The sequence below is a fragment of the Chinchilla lanigera genome, unplaced genomic scaffold (genome assembly GCF_000276665.1).
Source record: "Chinchilla lanigera isolate Chin_1 unplaced genomic scaffold, ChiLan1.0 scaffold00062, whole genome shotgun sequence".
In the NCBI taxonomy this organism is placed as follows: domain Eukaryota; kingdom Metazoa; phylum Chordata; class Mammalia; order Rodentia; family Chinchillidae; genus Chinchilla; species Chinchilla lanigera.
The window spans coordinates 9,377,602-9,403,301 of NW_004955463.1; positions in this window are offsets into that span (position 1 = coordinate 9,377,602).

Here is a 25,700-nt window from a genome sequence, read left to right on the forward strand (position 1 = left end):
ATAGTTACACTACTAATTTTTCTTAGTTCTTTGAAAAGAAAGGTTTTTGCTAATATTGTCTGGACAATTAAATACCTATATCTTGTACTCTGAGTAAATAATTTAAAGATAACAATATGCAATGTATTAACCATTGTTAGTCTCCTATTATCTTGTTTTAAAATTTTGTTTTATTTTTTCTCTTTAAAATAAAATGTAAGAGAAAAGAAGTGCATGAAAAAAATATCATGCCAAAGAACTTAGTATGGTCCAAAATAAGAAAGGGGTTAGAGAAAGGAGAAGAGGAGGCCAGTTTCAAAGCCTGTCCCCAGCATTTAGCAATCTAACAGTGGCAACAAAAACACATGGATCTGCGTCTGACAGATCAATGAAACAGCTCTGAAGCTCTATGGCCAGGATCATCTGGAAAAAGGAATTGAGTCCCAAAGTACTTCTACATGATAATATAAAACATCTTTTTCAAAATAGAAGAAGAAATTGTCTTCTTTATTATGGAAAGGGGCTGAATTACTTCTAAGCATTATTCTTCGTCTTTGGGAGATGTACATGATTAGTTACTGTATGATTTCATTGGCCTAGTGGTGTGTGTGTGCGCGCGCATGCACACACATGCGCACACATATTACTGGGGACTGAACCCAGGGCCTTTGCACTGAACTATACCTCCAGCTCATTTTTAGCTTTTATTTTGCTCCAGAGTCTAAGTTTGCCAAATTGTCCAGGTTATGTTTGTACTTACAGTCCTCCTGGCTCCAACTCCCAGAGTGCTAGGATTACGGATTCACGTGACCAGAATTCCTGGTTGACCTACAATTCTTAAAAGAAGAAATCATGATGGATACACCCTAAAGGCTAATTTGGGAATAAGAAGTCACTGTAAAGTGGGAAGACAGGTGTATCTCTGGAAGGATGGAAGTTAGGTGCCCTGATTGTGGTGGTGGTCACATATATCCATCTATATCTCAGACACAATTTGTAGAACTAAACATTAAGACGTGAGTGTAAAAACCAATTAAACTCAATAGGGTCTGTAGTTTAGCTAGTAGTTTGTATCTATGTCATGGTCCCAGTTTTGATGCATATGCTACAGTGTTATAAGTTATCATCACTGGTGAAAGGTAGGATAAGGATATACAGTAACTATTTTCAAGTTTGGCAAATTCTATGAGTTTAAACTTATTTCTAAAAGAATCTTCAAAAAGAAATATTTAAAAACAATTTTTCTTTGAAAAGATTTTCAAAATAAAAATACCTAAACCAAAAATGTACAGGAATTCCTTGTATATTAATGATAATTTTCTGTCAATTTTTAAAATTAACAAAACCAAGAAGATATTGGATTGCTTCCAGAAACGTCAAAGAATCAGTTTCTAAGGCCATGTAGGCAGTTACTAAGCTTAAATATTATAGCGTACAGACTGGCCCAGTAATGGTGTCACTGCTTATTGTCTCCATGTACAAAGCTACTGCTTCCAACATTGGCAATGCACACACAGACCCCAGCACTGCTATGGCCACCGCTGCCACTTGCCCCTAGACTGGATGTAATGGCCCCAGGTGGTCCTTAAAGAACTTCTACATAGTCCCTGCTTTTTCAGGGGAATAGTTCTGACTCACCCTCTTGTAGCAGACAGATGAGCCACGTGATCGTAGCTTCATCTGCAATTGACAATAGGAACATGGTTATGTAGCACTTTAAGCGTTCGTAGAGAAAAGCAGGCTGTTCCTCAAAATGTGGGTGATTCTCTAAACACAGTAAGGAGGTCCAGAACTGGGACATCAAACAATGACAATAATCTATGAATAATAAATGGAAGTTTGGCCTTTTCTGAACCATTCTTCTGCTAATTGAGCCTCATTCTTATCCTAAGGGAAAGGTGGACCTGGAGTTCAGGAGTAACCATCAATGAAGCTGATGGCCCAAGATACAGACTCAGGCCAAGCATTCTCACCAGGGTGACTATGAGCTGGATGGGAGGCTCTCTTTAATTTCCCAAATATACTGGAGGAGGAGCTGCTTCTCAAAGAGAAGGACGCTAACACTTCTGTGAGGATATGTGACTATGTATCAGATGTGCTGAATAGGAAAGTGAATATATAGTTTTCTCTCCCTTAATAAAAAAGCAATAATATCTCTAGCACAGAATTATTTGTACATATGCTATTAACTTGTGCTTCTAATTGTGAACACATATAGTAGAGAAGAGAATAGAACAGATGAGATGGCCGACAAATAAGGTATATATGAGAAAAAAACAGGAAGAAATTATTTACTAAAGAAAAAATATTAGTGATGGTAGAAAAGAAGCAAAATCATTGTTATGGTTTGTTTCTGGATATCCCCCAAAAGCCTCAGGCAGTAACAAGGGGTAGGTCTTTCAGAGGTAGCAGAATCTAGAATTTGTGACTGATTCATGGCCCTATGCTGGGACTAAAGTGTGTGAGTGCTATACTCACCCTAACACAGGTAGCCTACATACAGCATAAGGGAGGGAAACAGGCTTGCTTTGCCCTCCTCAGTTGTTGCTTTTGCTGTTTTCTGCTGCCATGAACTGTTGCCCTCTGCCATGTGCCACTCTGCCTTGGAGCCAGCAGATTATGGAATGTAACCTCCACAAACTCTGAGCTTAATAAACTTTCCTCCTTTAACTTTGGGTGCTAGGTATTTTGTCTCAGCAATAAGAAAAGTAACGGAAACCATAACTGGAAACATAGTATTTATTTTGCTAATACAAATTACTCATAAAAATTATTCAAGCTTAACAATGTAGAAATGCAAATCTAAAAGTCTGAATTTTTCTGAGAATCATGTATACTTTTGGTCTATCATCAATCCCTAATACAAATATGACCTAGCTTAGTGCAAATCTTCTGACAGTAGAGTATTTAACAATGCATATATTTTCATTGACCTTTCTAGAATAAGTAACATGAAAAATTGCTGATTTTAATTATTTTAGGCAAATAAGTGAACTTCACCAGAATGGCAACAAACCATTACTGTCATGCACTGTCAGGTAGTTACTACTGCCCTGTTATCTGTCTCTTCCTCCTGAAACTAAACATAGGACCTGTTATGAACAAACTGAAGATAATTTTGTCATTAGGGGCAAATGTGTTTATATCTTGAAAATATAATTAAATAATACATAAGTATACTGACATCTTTTGGTAGATTTTTAAGGAAAATAAAAGAACTTTTAAACTCACTTCATATCATAGTTTAGCTAGATATATTATCTTTTGTATTAAATTCTTCCAAGAATATTTGCAATAGACACTTCTCCAAGTCTTCCTGGTAAAGGAAGGCTCTTTTGATTTTGGTTCTCCAATATTTTCAAATTAAGTTATGTCACTGCTTGTGTATCCCAAAGAGAAATAAATCATTGTTTAAATTATAGATCTATCAGGAAATTTTCTGATCTATATTCTGGTTAAAATTTTAATTTAAACAAAATATAAAATACAGTAGAACTTGTATTGAGAATCTATACATCTCAAAGTTGGGTTTTTTTAAAAAATGGAGGTATGGATTATGAATGAAATATGAAATGTTTGGTGAAAAAAGAATCATCTGAAAACAAATTTCAGGACTTGTAATACACTGTTATATTTTCCTTAATGGCCTACATGATGGTATTTTACTTCCTAAAACAGGTATGTAAAGTCTGTCAACATTATGATTACTTAACTTTAGGAAAAACAATATTTGCCAAGTGTTATTGATATATTTTTATGCAGATCAAGCCCCAAATCAAGAGACTTTAATGAGAAGCTTGAGGTGCTACTGAGGGGAAATTACTGGCTAAATAGATGACAGGAAGACAGCAGAGCCTGGAGGGGGAATTTGTTGTGAACCACATTCCCAAGGTTTTCTAGACTCTTCCTGCAGGCCAAGAGGAGAGAAGGCAAGATCCAGGCTGTCAAGTAATCAAATTAAATAATGAATTTAGTGAGGACACTGCTTTTACTCTACACAATGTAGGTACCTAGAACTAAATCATTAAACCTAGATAGAGAACGCCTTTGAGTCTAACTCAGGAGGTAAAAGGATGTAGCAACAGAATACTCCAAAGAGTCTGTAGATCCTACACTGAGGACAGCTCCTCGGGTATTCATGGAGTTATATCTAGGAATATTCATCCAGCAGATGAAGGTCCTTGCTTGCCAAGGACTGGAATTCCCAGTTCTATTCTTGGGCAGAGGTGAGAAGCAGGGCAGTGGAGCTTAGATTCAAGGGAGCTAAGTGAAGAACTGTATGTAAACCAATAAATGACAGTTGGGCTCACACACCAGAAACTCATGTGGGAAGGAGAGCAGATGTGAGTGAGGAAGAGAACATTTGGATCTCAGATGGGTACACAGACCTGCCCAGAGTGTGGGGGGCATATTCCAGAGTTCCATATGCCCCTGAGCCTGGTTCTTTCTCTTTCTTTTATAGTGAAATTTTTATTTTTATTTATTTATTAGACCTAGTTCTCACTGACTTATGAACTGACTGATTTTCAGAACAAGTAAAAGGGAAAGGATTCATGATTTCATATTATTATTCAAGTAATTCATATTAACTATAGAAGTATTAGACAAATATTTTAAAATTTAAAAAATAAAATAAACATCCCATAATTCTACCACATAATGGTAAAACAAGAACCATTCAATTGTAGTATATCCTTCCATTATATCTCTTATTATATAGATATACACATATATACCATTATTACTGAAAATGGGAAAATATACTTTATATTCTTCATCAGATGATCACATTATTTTAACTGTTTATTTAGTCATTGCCTTTACCAGGAAGACAAGAACAATATGTTGCTTACCATTATATTCCTACTGTAGGACAGGAAGACAGAAAGTATATAATTATGCATATAAGGTTTATAGTTTTTGATAAGCATTGCTAAAGCTTTCTTGTGGCAAGTTGTACCAATTTATAAACCCATAAACAATTATAAGAAGCTCATTCACCTTTAATCACAACAAAATTACATTTGTCACATTTTAAGAATCTTTGCCATTTTCATGGAATTAGCTTGCCTCTTATTTTTCCATATTTGCATTTCTAAGCTTGAGTACTTTTCATATGGGCCATTTTTATTTGCAAAACAAACATTACCCTTCCCATGATTCTGCCTGAATTCAGCCTTTGCTAGTATTAATCGCCTCATTAAAAACCTGAATGAATAGGGGTTTTGTATATATCCCATTATCAGCCTCTTTTGAAAATGATGACACCTTTCGGGTAGTTACTACTTCCTTTTGCTCATTTCAATTCAACCCCTATGAAAAGCATCATTTATCCTGGGCATCTTGCTGTGTGCTCCACAGGGGGACACTTCTTGACCTTGAGTAAAAAAAAAATATAGTTTAAAGATAAATTCTAGATAGAAAAATTACAGACTATGGATTCAAATCTCAGTTTCTCTTTTCTGGCCTTAAACAAGACAATCAAATACCCCTGGGCTTCAAGTTTTTCATTTACAGGAAACAATGCCAACTTATCTTACAAGTTCCTTAACTAAGATCAAATGATATAAAGTATGTAAAAGCACTGTACTATGTAGGTTATGTTGCTCTTGTTACTACTTTCCTTGGGGGAAGTATTACATCCATCACCTGTTTTGAGGCAAATTGGCAAAGACAGTTTTCTTGTCAAGGCTAAAAGTAAAACACAAGAGAGTCTTGACATTGCCGATGAGCGTGAGCACGGCTATTGAAGTTTGTACTTCCTGAGGAAGCTAATAAAGCTAAATAAGAACTTAGTCTGCTGACACCAGAAAGTCATTCTCAGCTGTAACCTAATTTGCTCCACTTGTCTTCCCACAGAAGCGGAAATCTGTGCTGCAAAAAGAAGCCCATTCTCCCAGGGGTTATTCAAATGTAGGGGGGCATTGACTGATGCGAATCCTAAATGAGCTCACACACTTCAAGTCTGGTTTTCTTGTTTGAATTTTTAGAGATCAAAAGAAACTTTTTTAAAAATACCTCTTGTGTCCACTCTTCTGCAGGCTTCACACAAGTTAGACAAGTTGTGCCAAACCACACAACTTGATTCTTATTAAGTCTGCTGACCACTTGACTAAGTCTCTGCCTCAAAATAGCATTGTACAATTGCTCAAAATGCTTAAAAGCAGATTATGTTTACTTTTATTCACTTTAACATACTACTTAAATGTGTATTACAATATTTTAGAAGAAATAAAGAGTATTATAAAATTAATTTCTGGAATGCATTCTTCCTTATTAAAGACGGGGAAATACTGGAAAAAATCCTGTTAATAGTTAGGAAGGACCACCTAGCTCATAATCCTAAATTATGGACCTCAAATTCCTTGAGTCCTCTCACGTATTTTAAATGGAAATTGTAACATATAAGCCATAAACTGTCCTAGGGAATTCATCAGAACTTTTGTCTACTTAGTAACCCCCAACTTGATCACACACTTACTTAGATTTTATATAATGTAAAAATGAACAATTACTATTTTACAGGCAAAAATTTTTAAGTGATAAACAACTAAAAATTAGTTTCTGTTAGCTAAAGTTTGGGGGAAACAATCAAAATCCCAGGCATAATTTTATAGATAAGAGAGTTCACCCACAACATTGTGTAATAAGTTAGGGGCCAGTATGGGCTTGGGACATCCATCTCCTGGCTTTAGTCCAACATTTTTGCCTTCAAATCGGAAATTGATATTTACATGAAGTTGAAAGGGGCTATCAAAACATTAATTAGTAAATAAAATCCTCAGTGTTTTATTTAAATGTGAGGCAGAAACAAGTGTATGCTCTGGCTGTGGGAGCCTGTTGGGTTATAGAAAGATGAATAAGATAAATTCCCTGCCTTTAGAGAAATTTAAGCCTGAGGGAGATAATGCATTTACATTAAGTACAGAATGCAAGGAATAAAATGGTAGGTGCTATCAAAACAATAAAGATAATGAGCTGCAGAGGTTAAGAAAGTAGGAGATTTAGACTATTTTGGTTTCAGGCAGAACAATTCATTAGCATATTCAAAGACTGGTTTACTAGGGCACTTAACTACACTCAGTATTGGTCATTTTCACCCAGGAATGCAAATTTCTCTCCTTTTATCTTTATCACTTCAATCTGAGCTATAAAAATCCTATATAACCTTAAAGTAAGGCTCAATTCATATATCATTTCCTCTGTGTGTTTTTCTTTATCAACAGTCTCTAGGAATTGCAGCACTGAGCATTTCTGCTGTAGAGTGACACTTTATCACACAAAGCCTGATGTAGTTATGAGCTTTTATTGAAGTTAAAAGTTATGTATGACAGTTGTTATAGAATTGAAATGTGTTCTACACATGTCCCAATTCTCCATAGTGAAGATAATTTTTATGTACTGCAAACCTGTACTAATAAGAGTATGAAACATATACAAAAAAGACAGTTAAGAAGATAATCAAAGGGGCTACTATACTAATGTTTTATACTTGGGGTGTCGGGCTCAGTTCTAAATAGAAGAACAAGCGAAGATTTATAACAGAGAATTAGGGTAGGGTCATAAATGGAAAATTATTAAGACAAAACTTTCAGGTTAATAGAATTCTTGCTAGACTGACTCACCAGGATTCTTGCTGAAGGCAGATGAGGGTGATTGAATCCCAAGAGACAGTTTTTGCTAAACTGTCTCAGCAGGACTTTTATTAAGACTGGACTAAATAGGTCACGCTTAGAACCCAAAATAGGGATTAGTCAAAAAGGAACTTGATTCAAATTGGTCAATGGAGAGAGTTTTGTTAATATTTTGATCCTGTGTACCTTTTTGACCTTGTATCCTAGAACTCTACCCTCATCTTTCTATATTATGTCCAAAATGAATAAATGACTTGAGATTCCTGAGTTGTCTCAGTTACCTCCCATTTTCTTGCCTCTATTCCTAATGTTCTTTCCTTCTGAAATGCTTTTTCTCTTCCTCGTTTTCTCAGCATACTTTCCTTCAGCAAAGTCTTCCCAATACTTTACTCAGTTTCCTAATTCTATACCCTATTTGATGTAGGCTGAAGGGAGACAGAATTTTCTGGTGGGTCACATCAGGGCCAGGAGCCCAGAGGCAGAATTCTACTTACCATTGTCACTATGACCGGAGAAGTACAGCACAGGAAATCATGCTCACAGGTCAAAATTGACATAAGTAGAAACCAGGGGACCACCACAAGGGAGTGGGTGGAGAGGAGGAACCAAATAACAGAAATGAAATTTCGTGAGACAGAAAATCTTGTAAACCCAGAGGAGCATTGGCACAGAATAAATTTAAGCATGAAGGAGCAACAGTGTAAAAAGCTCCTGGACACAGTTCTCCTGTTTTTGTCATAAACATGTGCTTGATTTGGATAAATAAATAGCATATCCCTTTGTATATCTTCCTCCCCAGACTCAAATTAGGATAAGTATCACATAGCATTCTTTGAAATTCTGGACTCCCCACCTCCAAATCGCTTGGACCTCAAACCTTGTATCAGTTTTTGGCTAACTCTGAGGTATGAGGGACATAAACAGTTGCAGAGAAATAGTTAGAAGGAAACTGTATGATTTGTGTCTAGATGTGCCCCAAAGTCTCATGAGGTCCTAAGAGGGGAGTCTATGGAGGTGGTTGGATCTCAAGTGTATGATGCTAGGAACAAGGGTATGTGGTTACTAAATTAGTCCACGGATTGGTTTGGCAGAGTTCTAGGTAGGATTAGGGGTGCCCTACCCTGGGTGTGAGTGCTACCTTTCCTAAGGTGGGTAGCCCGCTTAAAACATAAGAGACAGAAAGAGGGTCTCTGGTCTTTTTTCCCTTTAATATAAAATCTTTGTAGGGACCCAAGCATTGGTATATTCTTAAACTCCTCAGGTAACTCTGTGCGACCAAAGTTGAGAATGAATGTCTTATCCATTCGATGTTAAAGATGTAGAGTAGTGCCTATTAACCTGTTGATCATCTCAAAGTACTTACTGGAACGTGGATGCCAAGAGTATCTGAAAAAAAAGTAAGACCATGATGAAGTGCAGTAAAATAAACTAAAGCAATATGGGCTGGAGCATTTCCAAAGGGGGAGTCTGTTTATGTTTGCTGTCTTGAACAAATGTGTCTAAAGATCATGTGCAGTTAATGTCAGCAGACACGACATCTCTTAAAGTCACTTCTACCTCTGACCTCTCAACACATCATGTGTTCATTTATTTACTCCAATACTTGTCACATTGTATTCTAATTGTTTAGATGCTGGTCCTTTCTGCTGTACTGGAATTTTCTTTCTTCAATCAGAGATTATTTTGATGTTTAACATTAATATCTCTGCCTACCTTCAGTATTTACCAGCTTAATAAATCTTTGTTGAGCAAATGATCTATTTGTGTGTATATTATTCCCATGGTGTTTTAGTCCATCACAGTTGCTACAATAAAAATATCATAAACTGTGTGGTTTAAACAGCAAATAGTTATCTCCCATACTTCTAGAGGCCAGGAGCCTGAGATTAAGGCAGCAACGGTGTCTGTGAGCATCAGATGCCTGGTTCATAGACAGCCCTCTTCTCACTGTATCCTAAAAGGGTGGATAGGGTGACAGAGAACCCTTTGATAAGGGTCTCTTTGAGAGACCTCTTTGATAAGGGAACTAATCTCATTCATGAGGGCACCACTCCATAGCCCAACCACCTCCCAAAGGCCCAAACTACAAATAACATCTCCTTGAGGATAACATTTCAAAATTTGAGTTTTGGAAAGACATGAACATTCAATGTATAACACATAGCTTCTCACCTTAGGAACTCTCTTCTTTCAAAGAAAGTTAAAACACTTAGGTTAAGGACACAAAAGAAATGACAAAAGTATTTTTTGTTGAGAAATCTGTAAGTCAAGTAAAATGCTTCTCATTAAGTAGCTCAATTCATAAAAAGAAAATACACTCCTGTGTCACAAGTGGGAGACATTATGTTCAGACTAGGTATGACTTGGTGCTATGCAAATCCAAAAACTAACCAAAAGGAAGAAGGATATTTTAATTCTAATCTAATTTATAACTAATTCATAAGGGAAAAGTTCCATTGTTTTAAATTCCTATAAAAATTATCTGCTTAAAGAAGGTGACTATGTGATATAAATGAGGATGGGCAGAGAAATGATTATAGGATCAAAGACTGCCCAGAGCTGCCTCAGCTATAGTCAAGCTGTATTGGTCTTCTGTCAGATAAAACTAATGTGTGTTCATAAAACAATAAAAAATGACCTGCTTACCCTGTTACGGTTGTTAAATTCAACTGCTTTAATAAAAGAAATAATGTGTGTAGAATAAAATTCTGTTGATATTTATTTACATCAACTAAAGTTTAGTCTATTCATTCATTCATTTATTCATTCATTCATCGTTTGCTGAAAATTCACCATGAATCATATCTCCACATCCAGGGGCCGGGGATACAGCTCAGCAGCACAGTGTCTGCCTTACAAGCATGAGGTCCTGAGTTCAATTCCCAATACCAAAAAAAAAAAAAAAGGGAGTCACATCCTGCATGCCTATAATCTCATCAATAAATAAATATCACATTCTGTCTTAAATGGTTAAGGTGAGTTCAATGGAAGATTGCAAACACCCTAGATTTGGGTAGGACACTATGCCAGGACTATTAATTTCATTCAATATGAACCACAAATTTACCAAACAGCCACGCATTACTTTAATAGGAATACTAGAGGGAATAGGATAGCTGTTTCCCCTACTTCAATGCAGTCTACAGCTTAGTATGGGGGAGGAAACGGCAATTAGGTAAAACATCAACCAAACAATGAATATATACTGTGATAAGTACAATAAGGTGAGTGGAGAACAAGTGTCTGAAAGACGATAGCAGAAAGCAAACTAAATCAAATTGGATATTCAGGAAAAACTTCTCTGCAGAAGTACCACTTTTTAAAAAAATCTCCTATGGGACAGATACATTGGAGCAAGACTGACATTACTAGGGTGTAGAGAAGTTACCCAATAGCTCATTTGTCCCTGCAAAATGAGCAAAGATAAAAGCCTTGAGATTCATGATGAATGTTGCTTAAAATAGTATTATGGTTTACATCTAGATGTCCCCCCAAAGCCTGCACTCACGTGTGAGGCTTTGGGGAGGTGACTAGATTGTGAGCATGTGATACTTGTCCCTGGATCAGTCGAATGATGAGTTTATAGCTGGGTGTGATCTGGGATATGAAGCCTGGTGGGAAGAGCTGTGTGAGCAGCACGGCCTGGAAGGGTCTATATCCTTCCTTCTCCCTTGATCTCTTATTGCTTCCTGTCTGCCATGTCATGAATAGTTTCTACTCTGCAATGCCCCTCTGCCATGCCACCCTGCCTTGGAGCCAGGTGACTGTAGACTGCAACCTCTACTAACTGTGAACCAAAGTAGACCTTTCTTTCGCTTAGCTTGTGGGTGTTGGGTATTATGTTCCTGCAACTTGAAAATGACAGAGACAGATAAGCATCAGGAGTCAAGGCCATGTCTGAGCCTGATTGTCTAACAGAAGTATAACCACAGAAGAACTAATACAAGTGGAAAGCTAACTCTACCCTTCATGGACAGATGTAGTGAGATTTTGCATTTTTTTGCAGATTTGAAATAATGACATATCTCTGGTCTTCTTCCTAACAGATACTTCCCCAGCATTGTCCCAGACCTTAAAGAGACCAAATCTGTTAAGACTTTGATACCCTTACCCACACAGAGGCCCTCAGATTGGCCGAGAGTGGCACAGTTCCCCTGAAAATTTGGAGCTCAACTAGGGAATTTATATTCACCACAGGCAGAGAAAAGCTGATCTTCTATGTCATTGATTCTTTCCTCTTGTTTTGTTCTTTGGATCCCACCATTGGTTATATTCTTTGGTCTTCTAGGACCTTCAACACAGGTTCTGACAACAGGGCATTTGGTACAGTATTTCTAAACTAGAGGAAAAGGAAGTTCTGAGTGCTGAAATTGCAAAACTCTTAATACTAATATTACAAGCCCACAGAATAGCATACAAGGTATCTTAATATTTCAGTAGGGGTTATATTTAAAGCATTTTGTATAAACAAATGGGTGACATTGGTATTTTTAAATGAGGAGAAAGAGAACTTTAATGTATTAAATACACAGCTTTTGGCTTAACTAAGCAGCAGAGCACATTTTCTCATGCTATATTTAGGTGGCAGGTTTCCATGTTTAAGGAATCATGAATTATTGAAAAGCACTTTGCAAAAATTTGGCAGCAATCTCTGAGCCACAGTCTGAATTAGATTTTTAAACTTCTAATATTTCTTCAGTGCAACCCACTATGAAAGGAGTGCCTCAGAGAGATCAGAACACTACATGGAGTGAGATTTTATAATTAAATTACCAAATTGGTGACATGACAATATACAGAAGAATACCTGACCAGAAGTGAGAAGACCTGTGTTGTGATTTCAGCTTTACCACTTCAAAGCCAGGAGGTTTGGCTTGCACTTAATACCTCCAAGTTTCATTTTCTCATGTATAGAAAATACAACGTCTGTTGGTCATGACTGTCTTAACTATTGGTCAGAGTCCCCATAAGAAACACACAGAGCATGCACATGTGTATGTGTGTACGTGTCCATGCACACATGAAACTGTAAAGCATTCTGTTATGGTTGATACACTGTGTCAACGTGGGGAGTCTAGAGGTTTGGCTAAGTGACTCAGCAGGAAGCCAGGGTGCTTACTTTGTATACACCCTGAGCCTGTGGAAGAGGAAGGCATGGAAATTATGTGAGAGCTACACGCCCCTTAGGTGGGGGTAGCCTGTTTACAATGTAAGGCAGGGAAAGAGGCTGCTTGATACAACTCCTCCCTTTTGCTCTGACTGCTTTGCTGTTCGGCTGCCATTCCCCACTTTGCTCTTGTTGCTTTGCTGTGTTCTGCCGCCATGAACGTTTGCCCTCTGCTATGTGCCACTCTGCCCCAGATCCAGCCAAGCATGGACTGAAACCTCCACAAACTATAAGCTAAATAAACCTTTCCTTCCTTCATTTTGGGCATTGGATATTTTGTCTCAGCAACAAGAGAAAAGTAACCAAGACACATTCCAAAGATAAAAAGGTTGAAAAGGGCTGTGATAAAATATGGAGTCACTAAAGTATCCATGGAAGGATGGATACTTTCCTCAAATAGAAAAAGAAATCCTGTACTTCGTAACAAGATTGCTGAGTGAACATAGTGTTCAGTGAAATAAACCAGGGACGGAAAGACAAATACCTCGTGATCACATTTATTTGTTAGAAGACAAATACCTCGTGATCACATTTATTTGTTAGAATTGAAGAAGTCAAACTCACAAGCAAGAAGTAGAATGGTGGTTACCAGAAACTAGGAAGGAGGTGGGAGAGAGGGAAGATGGTAGTCACAGAATACAAACTTTCAGGTAGGAGCAAGAATTTCAAGAAATCTATTGTACTACACAGTGACAATAGCCACTCACAGAATAAAAGGACTAAAGACAATGATGATAATAAGACACGAAGTGGCCTAACTATAGCTAATCACAATACATTTTATATTTTTAAAATTCTAAGACAGCAATTTTAAGTGTTCTGACCACAAAACACAAGGACATAGGGTACTAGCTATGTTAATTGGCTCAACTAAGCTATTCCGCAATGTATACATATTTCAAAATATCCTGCTGTATATGATAAACATGTAATTTTCATTTCTCAATAAGAAATAATGGGAGTATAATAAGGAAAACAGTAAAGACTGGCTTCTTTTAACATTTTCAGTCTCACAAATGAATAAACCCCATCATCCCTTCTTCACAGATGATTTTCAGACATTCATGAAAGATACTTGTATAAATTCATTCAAAGTTCCACATGTATGTTTTTCTGGAACTCTCTCTTTATCGTTCCTTTCATGACGAACTCCATCTTCAGGCCTTAACAGTCACTTGAAATGTTTCCTGTGGCACCTTGAGCCCTACATTCCTGCCAACTTCTCGGTGTGAGACCCTCTATCCCTTCAGATACCTGTGAAGATTCTGGGCAGTAGCAGTTCCCTACCCACTTAACAATTGGCTCCTGGTTTCTATGCCAAAAAGTCTCCCATGTGTCTTTTGTCCTCTACATTCCTCAAGTTTCAAGTCAGACTATCTTAGTCCATTCTCTGTTGCTGTAACAGAATGCCTAAGACTGGGTAAGTATAAAGAAAAAAATTTCCCCGCACTCCTGGACTTTGAGGACCGTGGTACCCAGCAACTGGTGAGGCCTTTGTGCTGCACCATAACATAATGGAAGAACAAACGAGCACCCAGAAAATAGAACCATCAGGCCAAACCCATCCTTTGATCAGGAGCCCACTCCCAAGATAACAAATCCACTCCTGAGATAATGAGCCTTATTCTATGACCTACTGAAAACCTATCTTTCCTAATAAAGTTACAGTGGAAAATCTTCTGAAATTATTATTTCTTAGCACTGGGGATCAAAAAGAAGTGTCCTCTACCACTGAGTTACATTCCAATCTTTTCTTTTTTGAGACAAAGTCTCACTAAGTTGCCTAAATTGGTCTTGAACTTGTGAACCTCATACCTTAGCCTCACAAGTAGCTTGGATTACGGGCATGTGCCACTGTGCCCCGCTCAAAATCAAATGTTAATATAAGTTTTTAGGGGACCATGAACACAGCACTGACCTACTCCACTGTGCTTCTCATTTATCTGAAAGAATCATGTCCTGGATGGCTGACTGGAAAGACCCTGCATCAAGTGAGAGATGTACTTGATAGCATGTCATTCCTTCCCTACAAAAATCTTCCTTCACCATTTTGAATTCCCAAATTAAGTGAGAAGATCTGAATATTGTAGAACAGGTACACAAAATTTGCTTTAACTTCTGTACATGTGGATTTATCTCCCATCCCTTTCGTAGCTGATTTTGGCATATTAGTATCTCATTTTAACATCCTATCACAAATGGTAAGGATCACCCCAGATTTACCTCTGATTGAGCAAGGAAATTTCACCATGAGCACTGTCACATTCATTCAGTTTTACATTTGGGTTCCATATTTTTTACTTTTCCAAACAAGCACCCAAATTGTGCTACTGGTTTATCAATATGCAAATGGCTTTAAAAGTAAGGAATTGGACTGGCTTAAGGTCAGTCATATTTTTAAGTATATCACTCTATCACAGACACAACTATGTCCTTGATTATCTCTCACTGTTATGTCCTAAATGTAAAAACATCTAGTCAATTTGAAAGATGTTAAAAAGAAATCTATTCTAAAATATTTTTGAAAAAAATGGTCTTTCCTTAAAATTTCTTTTTCTCTCATTTTCCTTTTTTCATCTCTATTTAAGGAGATTTCACAAGTTCTACTGTTTTACAACTTTACTTTTTTATTAAGATATGTCTACAGTATGTAATGATTACATTCCTCATGAGGAATACATATATGTAGCACATCTTGATTATATGTTTATCTTTTTGCCCTCTCTTTCCCTTATCCTCCTTCCATCTCTTGATCACCTTTCATTTTGTAAAAGATCAATCTCCCTATTTCCTGTTATCCAAATCAACCAAATCTAGCCTAACAACAAAATCACAATTGAACCTAAATTTGATTGAACATCCATATCTTCCAAATCACGGGAACTAAGAGAACTGAAGAACATGTTGAAGGACACTGTGAAGATGCAGCCATCCATGTACAAACATGAGGAACTTCAAAGGACAAACAACCTTGTTTCTTACATTGCAACAAATTTCAAGAATAAAATGGAAAAGACAGAAGTGAACTTGTAGAATGAAAGAGGTTTTGAAAGGTATGTCAACTATGTGCAATGTATATACTTTATTTACATCTTGATTCAAAAAGTCTAGAAAAGATGGAAAAACAAAGAAATTTAAGTACCGCTTGATATTTAATATTAAGAAAATACTATTCTTGTAATTCAATTTTTAAAAGCTTCTTTTTCCTTCAAAGATCAATTCTGATATGTTTATGAGTAGAATTATACAATCTTTGAAATTTGCTTCATGAGAACTCAGTGGTAGGGTAAAAAGATGGCATTAAAGAGAAAACAGGGCTTTCCATGACTTAAGTATTGCTGCAGTTGGATGGTGGTACAATAGAGTTTATTGTATATTTCTCGTATTTTCATATACTTTTGAAATTTTCCATACTAAAATGATTTTAAGAGCCAGCTGATTTTAAGAGCCGGTACTAACCAGATAACTGAATCAACATTCAGCATTTTGAGCATCTACGTTGATGTAATATGGACTTGGTCTGAGTGAGGTACCTGATTTATTCTTTCCCTTATTTACCAACACAAAACATAAAACATAAAAACAAAAAGCATAAAAACAAAAAGGCACAGATGCATAGTTCCGAATGGAAACTCTGTGATACCTACATAACCACAAGTTATTTGCTTTGTGATATCCTACAAAAGGGGGCGAAAATGCATAATATTGTCCTTTGATCTGGGCCTGGATGGCTGCTTTCTTCTCTGTAAAAGGGGTAAGATAAATACAGCAGAATCATCCACAATTGCTTTAAAGTTTGAGAGCCTTTTGTTATTATTCAGATCCCTGTGAGAAAGTGCAGTGGATTTTACAAATGGTGGAGAGATAAAATATGGCTAGAATTTATGATGATGCCATCTAAACTACTGATAAAGAGACTGAAAAGGGATACAGAGATAACATCAAATGGTTTCTGTAACACTTGAAGTCTTTTAAAAGATGTGATCAGATAGGAGGAAATTGTGACCTTGTTTGTTTTCTTTGTCAGATACATAGGGTGGTTGTTTTTTTGTTTGTTTGTTTGTTTGTTTGTTTGTTTTTTACATTTTTCTCTATTTTTCTTTTTGGTTGAATATTTTATTATAAGAAGTAGTTATGGTTTTCCTGTGTTTGCTTTTGCATGTAGTTGAGAACTAAGAGTATAGATATCAACACAATTGTGCACTGTGGAAGATGGGAACCATCTTTTAGAGGTATGTGTTTGATGAGACCATGGAGAGGCTTTTTCCTCTTCCGCCCCCTATACTGCTACATAATATTAGCTACAGTGCCTGAGAAGAAACCAAATATGTAATCATATTAGTGTATCATGCCTTAAATGATACAAACACTGTCAGAAAGTTAAGATATTAATAGCCACTCCGTTCTTTGCATAATAAGATGTGTTCTTTCTATGTTCCATGCTATATTTCAGAAATAACTGTAGTGTTCTTTTTCAAAAGCAGACTATCCACAACTTATGATGGTTCGACTTCAATTGTTCAAGCACTTATCCGTGGTGTAAATATAATTCATATTCTGTAGAAAGAAACTTTCAATTTGGATTTTGATCTTCTGTTGGGCTAGTGATGCATGCATAGTCTGATGCTTTTGTGATGCTGGGTCTCACAGTGAGCTGCAGCTCCCACTCACCATGAGACCTGACGGGGAACAGTGGATACTCTAAGATGTGCTGTAGGACAGGAGTATTAAATGCACTCTCAATTTATGACATTTTTAACTTATAATGGGTTTATTAGGATATAACACAAATAAAATATAAATTATGTCTGAATATAGATCATAAGCAATAAATAATTCTTGAGGGGCTTCTAGGAATAGGAACAATTCCAATAAAAATAATAGGCATTGGCCATAAAACCAGATGAAAAGGCAAGATGGCAGATGGTACATTAAGTTAGTCATAGATGTGGGGAAAAAGAGGCACTGATGGGTGAATAATCTGGTGTAGTAAAAGAACGTAATGAGTATTCCAGCTAAAAGAGGAACTGTCAGTAGAAGGGTAAGTGGAGATCAGGTTGTAGGAAATATACACATTAAGCTAAGGAATCTGTTCTTTTCTTGTAGCATATGTGGAGCGATGTGGAGTTATCGAAAGTTTTTAAGCAGGCATGAGGCGAGTGTTGACATAAATTTATAATATAAGAAGAACACTCTAGTGGCAATGTTATGAATTAATTAGAAAGGGAAGAGAAGGTTTCATTAATAACTGTCCTTCACACAGCTCTAAAATAACTTGCGGCAAGCTAGTCTATTTTATTGACGATATTTTTAATAGAACTAGCAGACTCAGCATACATTTCCCAAATCAGATGACAGAATAGACACTCTAAATTTTATCCATTGGCTTCTTCTGCCCAAATTTTTATGCTGAGGAATAAAACTCATATGAGTTGCATTAATTTCCTCAATAAAATGGATGCTCAAATTGATTGAGCGTTGTATCCACTTTCTAGTGTTCTAATCCAATATTTCTGAAACGTTTCTGAGGCATTTTATGTGCCAAAAACCATAGTTAGCCTAGATCTAGAAATGAGTTTAAGACCAATTGGTTAGATTAATATTAAGAAATATGATCACCTAGTTTTAGCTTTTTGCTTTCCTGATTTAACATGGCTATATCCACATGGCAAAGTCATATCTAGGGTAGGCCAGGATAAAGGGATATATTTTCCTCCTTCTAATTTACTGAATGTCACAGAATATTTTTTGGCATGAATTTTCCAATCTGGAATAGATATTGATCAACTAAAGTGGGTAATTGGAACATTTCCCTTTAGATAACCAGTAGCTCTGTTTTCAGAAATCATTAGATTCTCTTTGAATGATTAAAAGAGTTTCCCCTGACAGGCTGGATCACACTTTACTGAGAGGGTACAGGATAGTTAAAAGCACATGACTGTGGAGCCATATATTCCAAAATTAAAATCCCTACTGTGCCACTTACTAGGTGAGTAGTATTCAATTAATAAATTTTTGTAAACTACATTGTACCGATTATTGGTCTAGACATGAGGGATTAAAACCTCCAATGGATCAGTAGTGCAGTAATAGAGACAGACAATAAAACAAGTAATGTATAATAGAGGAAGGAACTAGGAACAGCGGTTGCACAGACATAAAGGGAATCAGAAAAGGCACCTGGGCCAGAGGAGCAAGGAGAATTACAATGATAAGGCATGAGTAAGGTTGCTGAATTTGGAGACCTAAGAAAGCGTGTGATATACACAGTATAACAAACATTTGGCCAACAATGAAGTAAAGTAAAAGATGTACTGGTAAATAGTTGGAGATAAATCAAGAGAAATGAGCAGGGGCCATATTAGGGTTACATTTGTATTCTACTGTTAGAGGTTATTGCTTTTATCTTGTATTAAAGCACTTCCCAAATTTAGCAATGTGCTGTGGTTTGGATGATGGTTTGTCCCACAGAGGTTCCTGTGTCAGGGGCTTGGACTTAGGTGGAATGGTGTTGAGGTGGTGGAACCAAGAATAGGTGAAGCCAATCGAAAGTGTTTGGCCATAGGGCTCCACCATCATGAACGGATTAGTGCTTTCTCCAGAGTGGGAGTGGATAAGAGTGACAAGAGCAGGTGGCTGTAAAAGGGTACATGTAAAAGGGCAAGCCTGGGCCTCTCCTGTCTTCTGCTTCCTGACCTTCTCCATATTCTGCTCCTGCCACTGTGATGTCACTCACTACCAGACACATATCAGACCTGAGCAGATGATAGCACACTGCTCCTGTGCCTCCAGAACGGCCCCAGCTTGGGTATTTTGCTATAGATTGCAAAATGGACTAAGACATCAATAATTAGATTTTGCTGGATTCTAGGTCACCTTTTAAAAATACAGATTCCATGAAATCAGCTTAGGTGCTGTCAGTGGGTGAATGGAGATATTTAGATATGCAGATGTATAGATAGGTAGATATATAGATATAATACTATTCAGCCATAAAAAACAAAATTGAGTTCTTTATATATTCTAAATAGTAGTCCTTTGTCTAAGGAACATCTAGCAAAAAATTTTTCCCACACTGTGGGTTGTCTCTTCCTGTTGCTTCACTCTGTTGGTGATTTCTCTTGCTGTGCAAAAGCTTTTTTAAAAGATGAGATCCCACTTGTTGATTCTTTGTGATAGTTCCTTTGTGATTGGGGTTTTATTCATAAAGTCTTTGTCTACAAGAGTGTCTTCAAGAGTAATACATAGTCTCTTTTCCAACAGACTCAGTGTTTCCGATCTAATATTCAGATCTTTGACCCATTTCAATTTTATTTTAGTGCACGGTGAAAGATATAGGTTTAATTTTAATCTTCAGCATGTGCAGAGCCAGTTTTTCAGCACTATTCACTGAAGAGGTTATCTTTCTTCCAGTGAATGTGTTTGGCACCCTTGTCAAAGATAAGGTGGCTAAGTATGTCTGGAGTTGTTTTTTCATCTTCTAACCCATTCCACTGATTAGGTCTGGTTTTTTGCCAGTACATACCATCTTTACCAATGGCAAATAAGTATATGAAAAAATGTTCAACATCATTAGTCATTTGAGAAATGCAAATTAAAATAACACTGAGATTCCATCTCACTCCAGAAAGAATGGCTGTCATCAAGAATTCCACCAATAACAAATGTTGGCGAGGCTGTGGGGAAAAAGGAATCCTTCTCCACTGTTGATGGGAACGTAGACTGATGCAACCACTGTGGAAATCAGTGTGGAGATTCCTCAAAGAATCAGGACTAGATGTGCCATTCAACCCAGCTATTCCCTTTCTTGATATTTTCCTGAAAGAATGAAAAGCATCATAGCACAGCGATAAATGTACACTTTTGTTTATAGCAGCACAGTTTATGTAGCCAAACCTTGGAAACAGCCCAAATGCCCATCAACTGGTGAATGGATAAAGAAGGTGTGGTTTTAAAAAAAAAAAAAATGGAATATTTCTCAGCCCTGAAGAAAGATCAATTTCTAGATGAATGGATGCATCTGGACACCATACTCCTAAGTGAAATAAATCGAAAACACATAGTTATATACCACATTATTTCTCTGGTATGAGAAACTGAAAGTATAAATAAGGACCAAAATCTATAATAGGTATTGTGAAATAGGAAGAAAGTGTTCAAATGAGGAGCGGACAACAAAGTGGGAGGGGGAAGGAAAGAAGGGAACAGCAAAAAAGAAAAGAAAAACGAAGGAAAAAATGGAAACAAAGCTTTGTAAATGGGGAGAGGAGGAGGAGTTGAAGGAAGGGTAGAAAAAAAAGAGAATCAAGTTGTATCATGTAAATGTACAAACTCTCTATGATGAATGTAGTACTTCTCTATACCTAAAATGTGCCAATAAAAATCGTTAAACTAATTTTAAAATTAGAAAAAAGGAACAAAATGATGTCATTTGCAAGAAAATGGATGAAACTGGAGATCTTGTTCAGTGAAATAAGCCAGACTCAGAAAGACATGTATCATGTTTTTCTGAACACATGAAATATTTTAAAAGAGGCATTAATATGCAATAACACTATTATATATCCTATAGATATGAAAATTATAATAATGGAATATTGTAAATAGTACCCCACAAATTTGATGATCTGTACAATCTTCTGGAAAGGCATAATCTACCAAAACTTTTACCAGCAAAAGTAGGCAACCTCAATCAATATTTACTAGATACGAGGAAAGGACCAAAGGGATTAAAGAGGTGAGCACAGGTCATTGAGGGATGACTATGATCAAAACCTGTTATATGCGTGTGTGAAATGTCACAGTGAAACCCAATATTTTTAAAATGTATGTACATTAATAAAAATATAACTACAGGAAAAAATATAGATCCCACTTTTCTCATAACCAAATGCAAATTTCTAGAAAAGAGCCTGGAAATCTTCTCTTAGTGAGCAATGCATCATATTCCAGTGGTTAAGTGTTTAAGGAAACTAGTTGAAAGACAGAATGATGAGAACATGAATCAAGCCGACAGGGCCAACAGTGAAAATAAGGACAAACATATATTATTATATTTTATATGCTGATTAGGTTGACCTGTCAGGACTTACTGATTATTGGAGAATAGTGATGAGAAAGATGTTTAAATGTCTGATATAAGCCCTTGGGTTATTATCAAAAAATATAGTAAAAATGCTAGAAAAGAAACTGGTTTAGAAGAAGAGATAATAAACAGGCACCAGACAAGTTATACTTGATTGCTTATTGCACAACCAGGGTGGTCCAGAAGGCAGAAAAAAAGATGGACCTGAAGCTCCAGAAAATGTCTGCACTTGAGTTATAAAGTGGGAGATCGCAGCCTATAAAAGATAAAATGTGCTAATCCGCACACTATCCCAACAACTCATATTATGAAATTTTGCCATATGATACAGCTCCAGTAAATGTTTATCAACTGAGTCTCCAGGAGAGAGAAAAAATCCCTGATTTGTGGTATTTTTCAAATTTTTGTGATATAAATACAGCCTTCATGGCAGATTTCAAGCTAATAAACACATTACAAAACACGAGGGTGGAAAGAGATATACGTGACTGGTTCACCAGCCAGGAGAAGCAGGCTCCAGTATACCATCACAGTCCCCTGGTGTTCCTCTAGAAATTCACTTACAATATCCTCTGGACCGCTTTCCACAATGGGTCTTTACTCCATGATATTTTTTCTACTTCAACAGTAAACACAATGCAGTAAAATAAAATCCAACCCAGTGCATTTGAATAATTTTTTCCCAAACATTTCGCGTGATTTTCACGGTTCTCCCTAGCCTGAAGCGGTTGTCTCCATGCCAGCTGTCTCTCCTGAGTCATTGCTCATAGTCCAGATGTATCGTAATTTGGTCAGGTCAGGCCTGGGTGTTCTTTATCTCTTTGTCTTCCCCAGTTCCTGTCAAAGGGCTAAGCGTAAGTGCTCATTCCTATCTACTGACATGGAGCCCAAGCTCTAGGACTGTTGTATTCTCATGGCCAGCTAGCTAGGTTTACAGTTCAACTGCTTTCCCCATTCCTATCTGCATCCTTATTCTGCTGAGAAAATTCCATCTCCTTCATTTCTTTTCTACTGGGAGATCTGGTAAAGGAGACTTTGCAGTCACTTCTGGAAGGGTTGAGGAGCACATGAAGATAAAACAACAATATAACAACCATTGGTGAATTCCTACCATCTTGTTTAGTGAAGCTCTGTATTGTTTCTAGTGTTTTTTTATTATATTTTGTTCTCTTTCATGGTTTGATCAATCTTGTATTCTTACATCTGGTAATCTGAGCAACTTCACTGAAGACAACAATATATAATATAACAACCGCTGTTAATTCCTATAATTTTGTTTTGAAACCCTGTATCATTTTTATTGTTTTTGCTGTGTTTTGTTTTTATCTATGTTGCTATTTTGTTACTGCTTTTTATTCTCTTTAAAATAAAAAAACAAGATGAGACAACAAGAGTATAATAAATATCACAGCTGTAATTTGTTTATGCTTTTAAGGAGACTGCGGCTATCTCTGGTATTATTTGGCAGTTACTCAAAGGAAATCTGTCCTTACCAGAGGCTCACTATCTCCACCCTTCTTGTCTTTAAGACACAGCTGGTGGATTACATTTTAGCTTTCTAATTATATTTCCTTTACTTGGACACTTGTGGTATGATAAACTGTAACTTTTTTCAACATTGTAAAGATGACTTTTCTTATTTTTAAAAATCTTACTTTAATCATTTCTTCTGAGATACCAGCTATTGACTCTTTGAAAGTAAAGTGTAAAAGTGTTTTCTAACTCTTCTTAAGGATTGCTCTTTGTCATTGTTTCAGTGGACTTATGATGATACACCTGTATGTAGTTTTCTTACTATTACTCTTGCTGAGGTTTCAAAGTATTTCTTCAACCTATATATGGTTTGATTTTTTTTTTCACTCAGATTTGAGAAACTCTTGGCCATTGCCTCTTCAAATATTGCTATGGCCCATTCTCCCTCCTGTTAACATGTGACTGTAATTATACTTCTTTCAGACTGTTTTATTTTTTTATTTTAAAGAAAAGAAAAATAAACAATAAGAACAATGGTATAAAATTTCAAAACAGCTGTTCCCTCCCTTTGAGTAATTTTTTCTCGTTAAAATAAAAAAATTCAAAACAAGCTTGTAGGAGAGTAACAATGTTAGTACATTGCATATTGTTATCTTTAAAGTAATTGCTCATAATACAAGATAAAGGCATGAAAAATTGATCAAGCAATATAGACACAAACCTTTCCTTTCAATAAACCAATAGCAGTTAGTAGTAAAACTATCTTATCTATCATTCATATATATATATACATATATGTATATATGTATATATATATTTCTTTTTCCCTTCCTTCTTTTCTCCTTTCCTCCATTCCAGTTTCTCTTTCCTTTTGAACATTTTCTTCCCATTTCACAATATTTATTATACAATTTGGGTCTTATTTACTCATTCAGCTTCTTACACTAGGGAGACAATACAATATTTACACATGCAAGATGGATTTATTTCACTTAGAAGTATGGACTAAAGTTGTTTTAATCTCCCACATTCTGATTATGTACTTTTTGGATTTTTCATTTCTTCCTTTCTGAAGAATATTTTCTTCCTGACTGGTCTTCCAGGTTATTAACTCACTCTTTTGCCATTTCTTTTCTGATGCCAAGCCCATCAATCAGTTCCTTAACAAATATTATTTTATTTTCCAATTTTTGAATATCAGTTGCTTTTCAATTATTCTTGTTCTATGATAAAATTTTCCATTTTGTCATCTACATTACTAATCACTAATCATAATTACTTTAATGTTCACATCTAATCACTCTAATAACTATCAGCTATCAGTCTTACATTATGTTTTTACCTTAGTCAGTTTGGTTTGCCAAGTAAGTTTTCACTGAATATGCATTTTGATAACATTTTATTAAATGATACATTGAACGACACTGTGGTATAAGAAGCACAGAGTTTGTGGTATGTGTTATTAACTTCCAGAGAGAGTTAATGTTAATTTTGGACAAAAAATTAGAGTAGGACCCTCATTTAATCCACTTGGGAACAAAACTCATTCAAGTCTATATTTCAGTTTTTGAAAGAAAAGTCTTACATATTTTTAGTTTTCCATTACTCCTAGGATGTAGACATTCAGAGTTTTCACTGAGAGTTTGAAGTGTTTATAAGGACCTTGAACTCCAGACTACCTAGTGCTATGAGGCTGAAAAGTCTGCTTAGCAATGTAGCTTTTCAGCCTTTGATGTTTTATAAATAGACAAATAATTTGGTAGGGAAAAGCAATGTAGAATACCAAACTTATCCTTCTTATTTCTCTTCACTCCACAGTCTTGGATCATCAAAGCTTCATATTGGTAATTCCTAAACTCCAGTACATACCCATGAGACAAAGGAATACTCTATTAGCTTTTTCACCTTTCAGCTACCACTCCAGACAGCTTAGGACTCACAAGTGAGAAGCATAATGGCATCATATGATGTACTTGCCTCAATCAATTCCCTTCTGAGATCTTAGCCACACAAAACCTGGCTTCACACATGGTTCTCTGACACCTTCAGATTGACCTTCTTTTGTGTTTTATCCAGATTTTTTAGCTGTTCCCTGAATAAGGGATGTTTGACTATAAACTAGTTAATCACAGCCACAAGCTGTATTTTTCATATAAGAGTATGAAAAATGGCTGTATTTTGTGTATACTTCAAAGGCTCCCATTAATGGATATACATGGAAGGGTGCTCTTCATGCCAACTGAAGTGTGAGAGGTGAAATAAGAGTCATACTGAGGCTTTGGCCACAAAGTCATGAGAAGAAGGCTTGGCAGCAGAGTATCAGGAGTAAATGTTGAGGTTTTATTGATTCATATATATATAT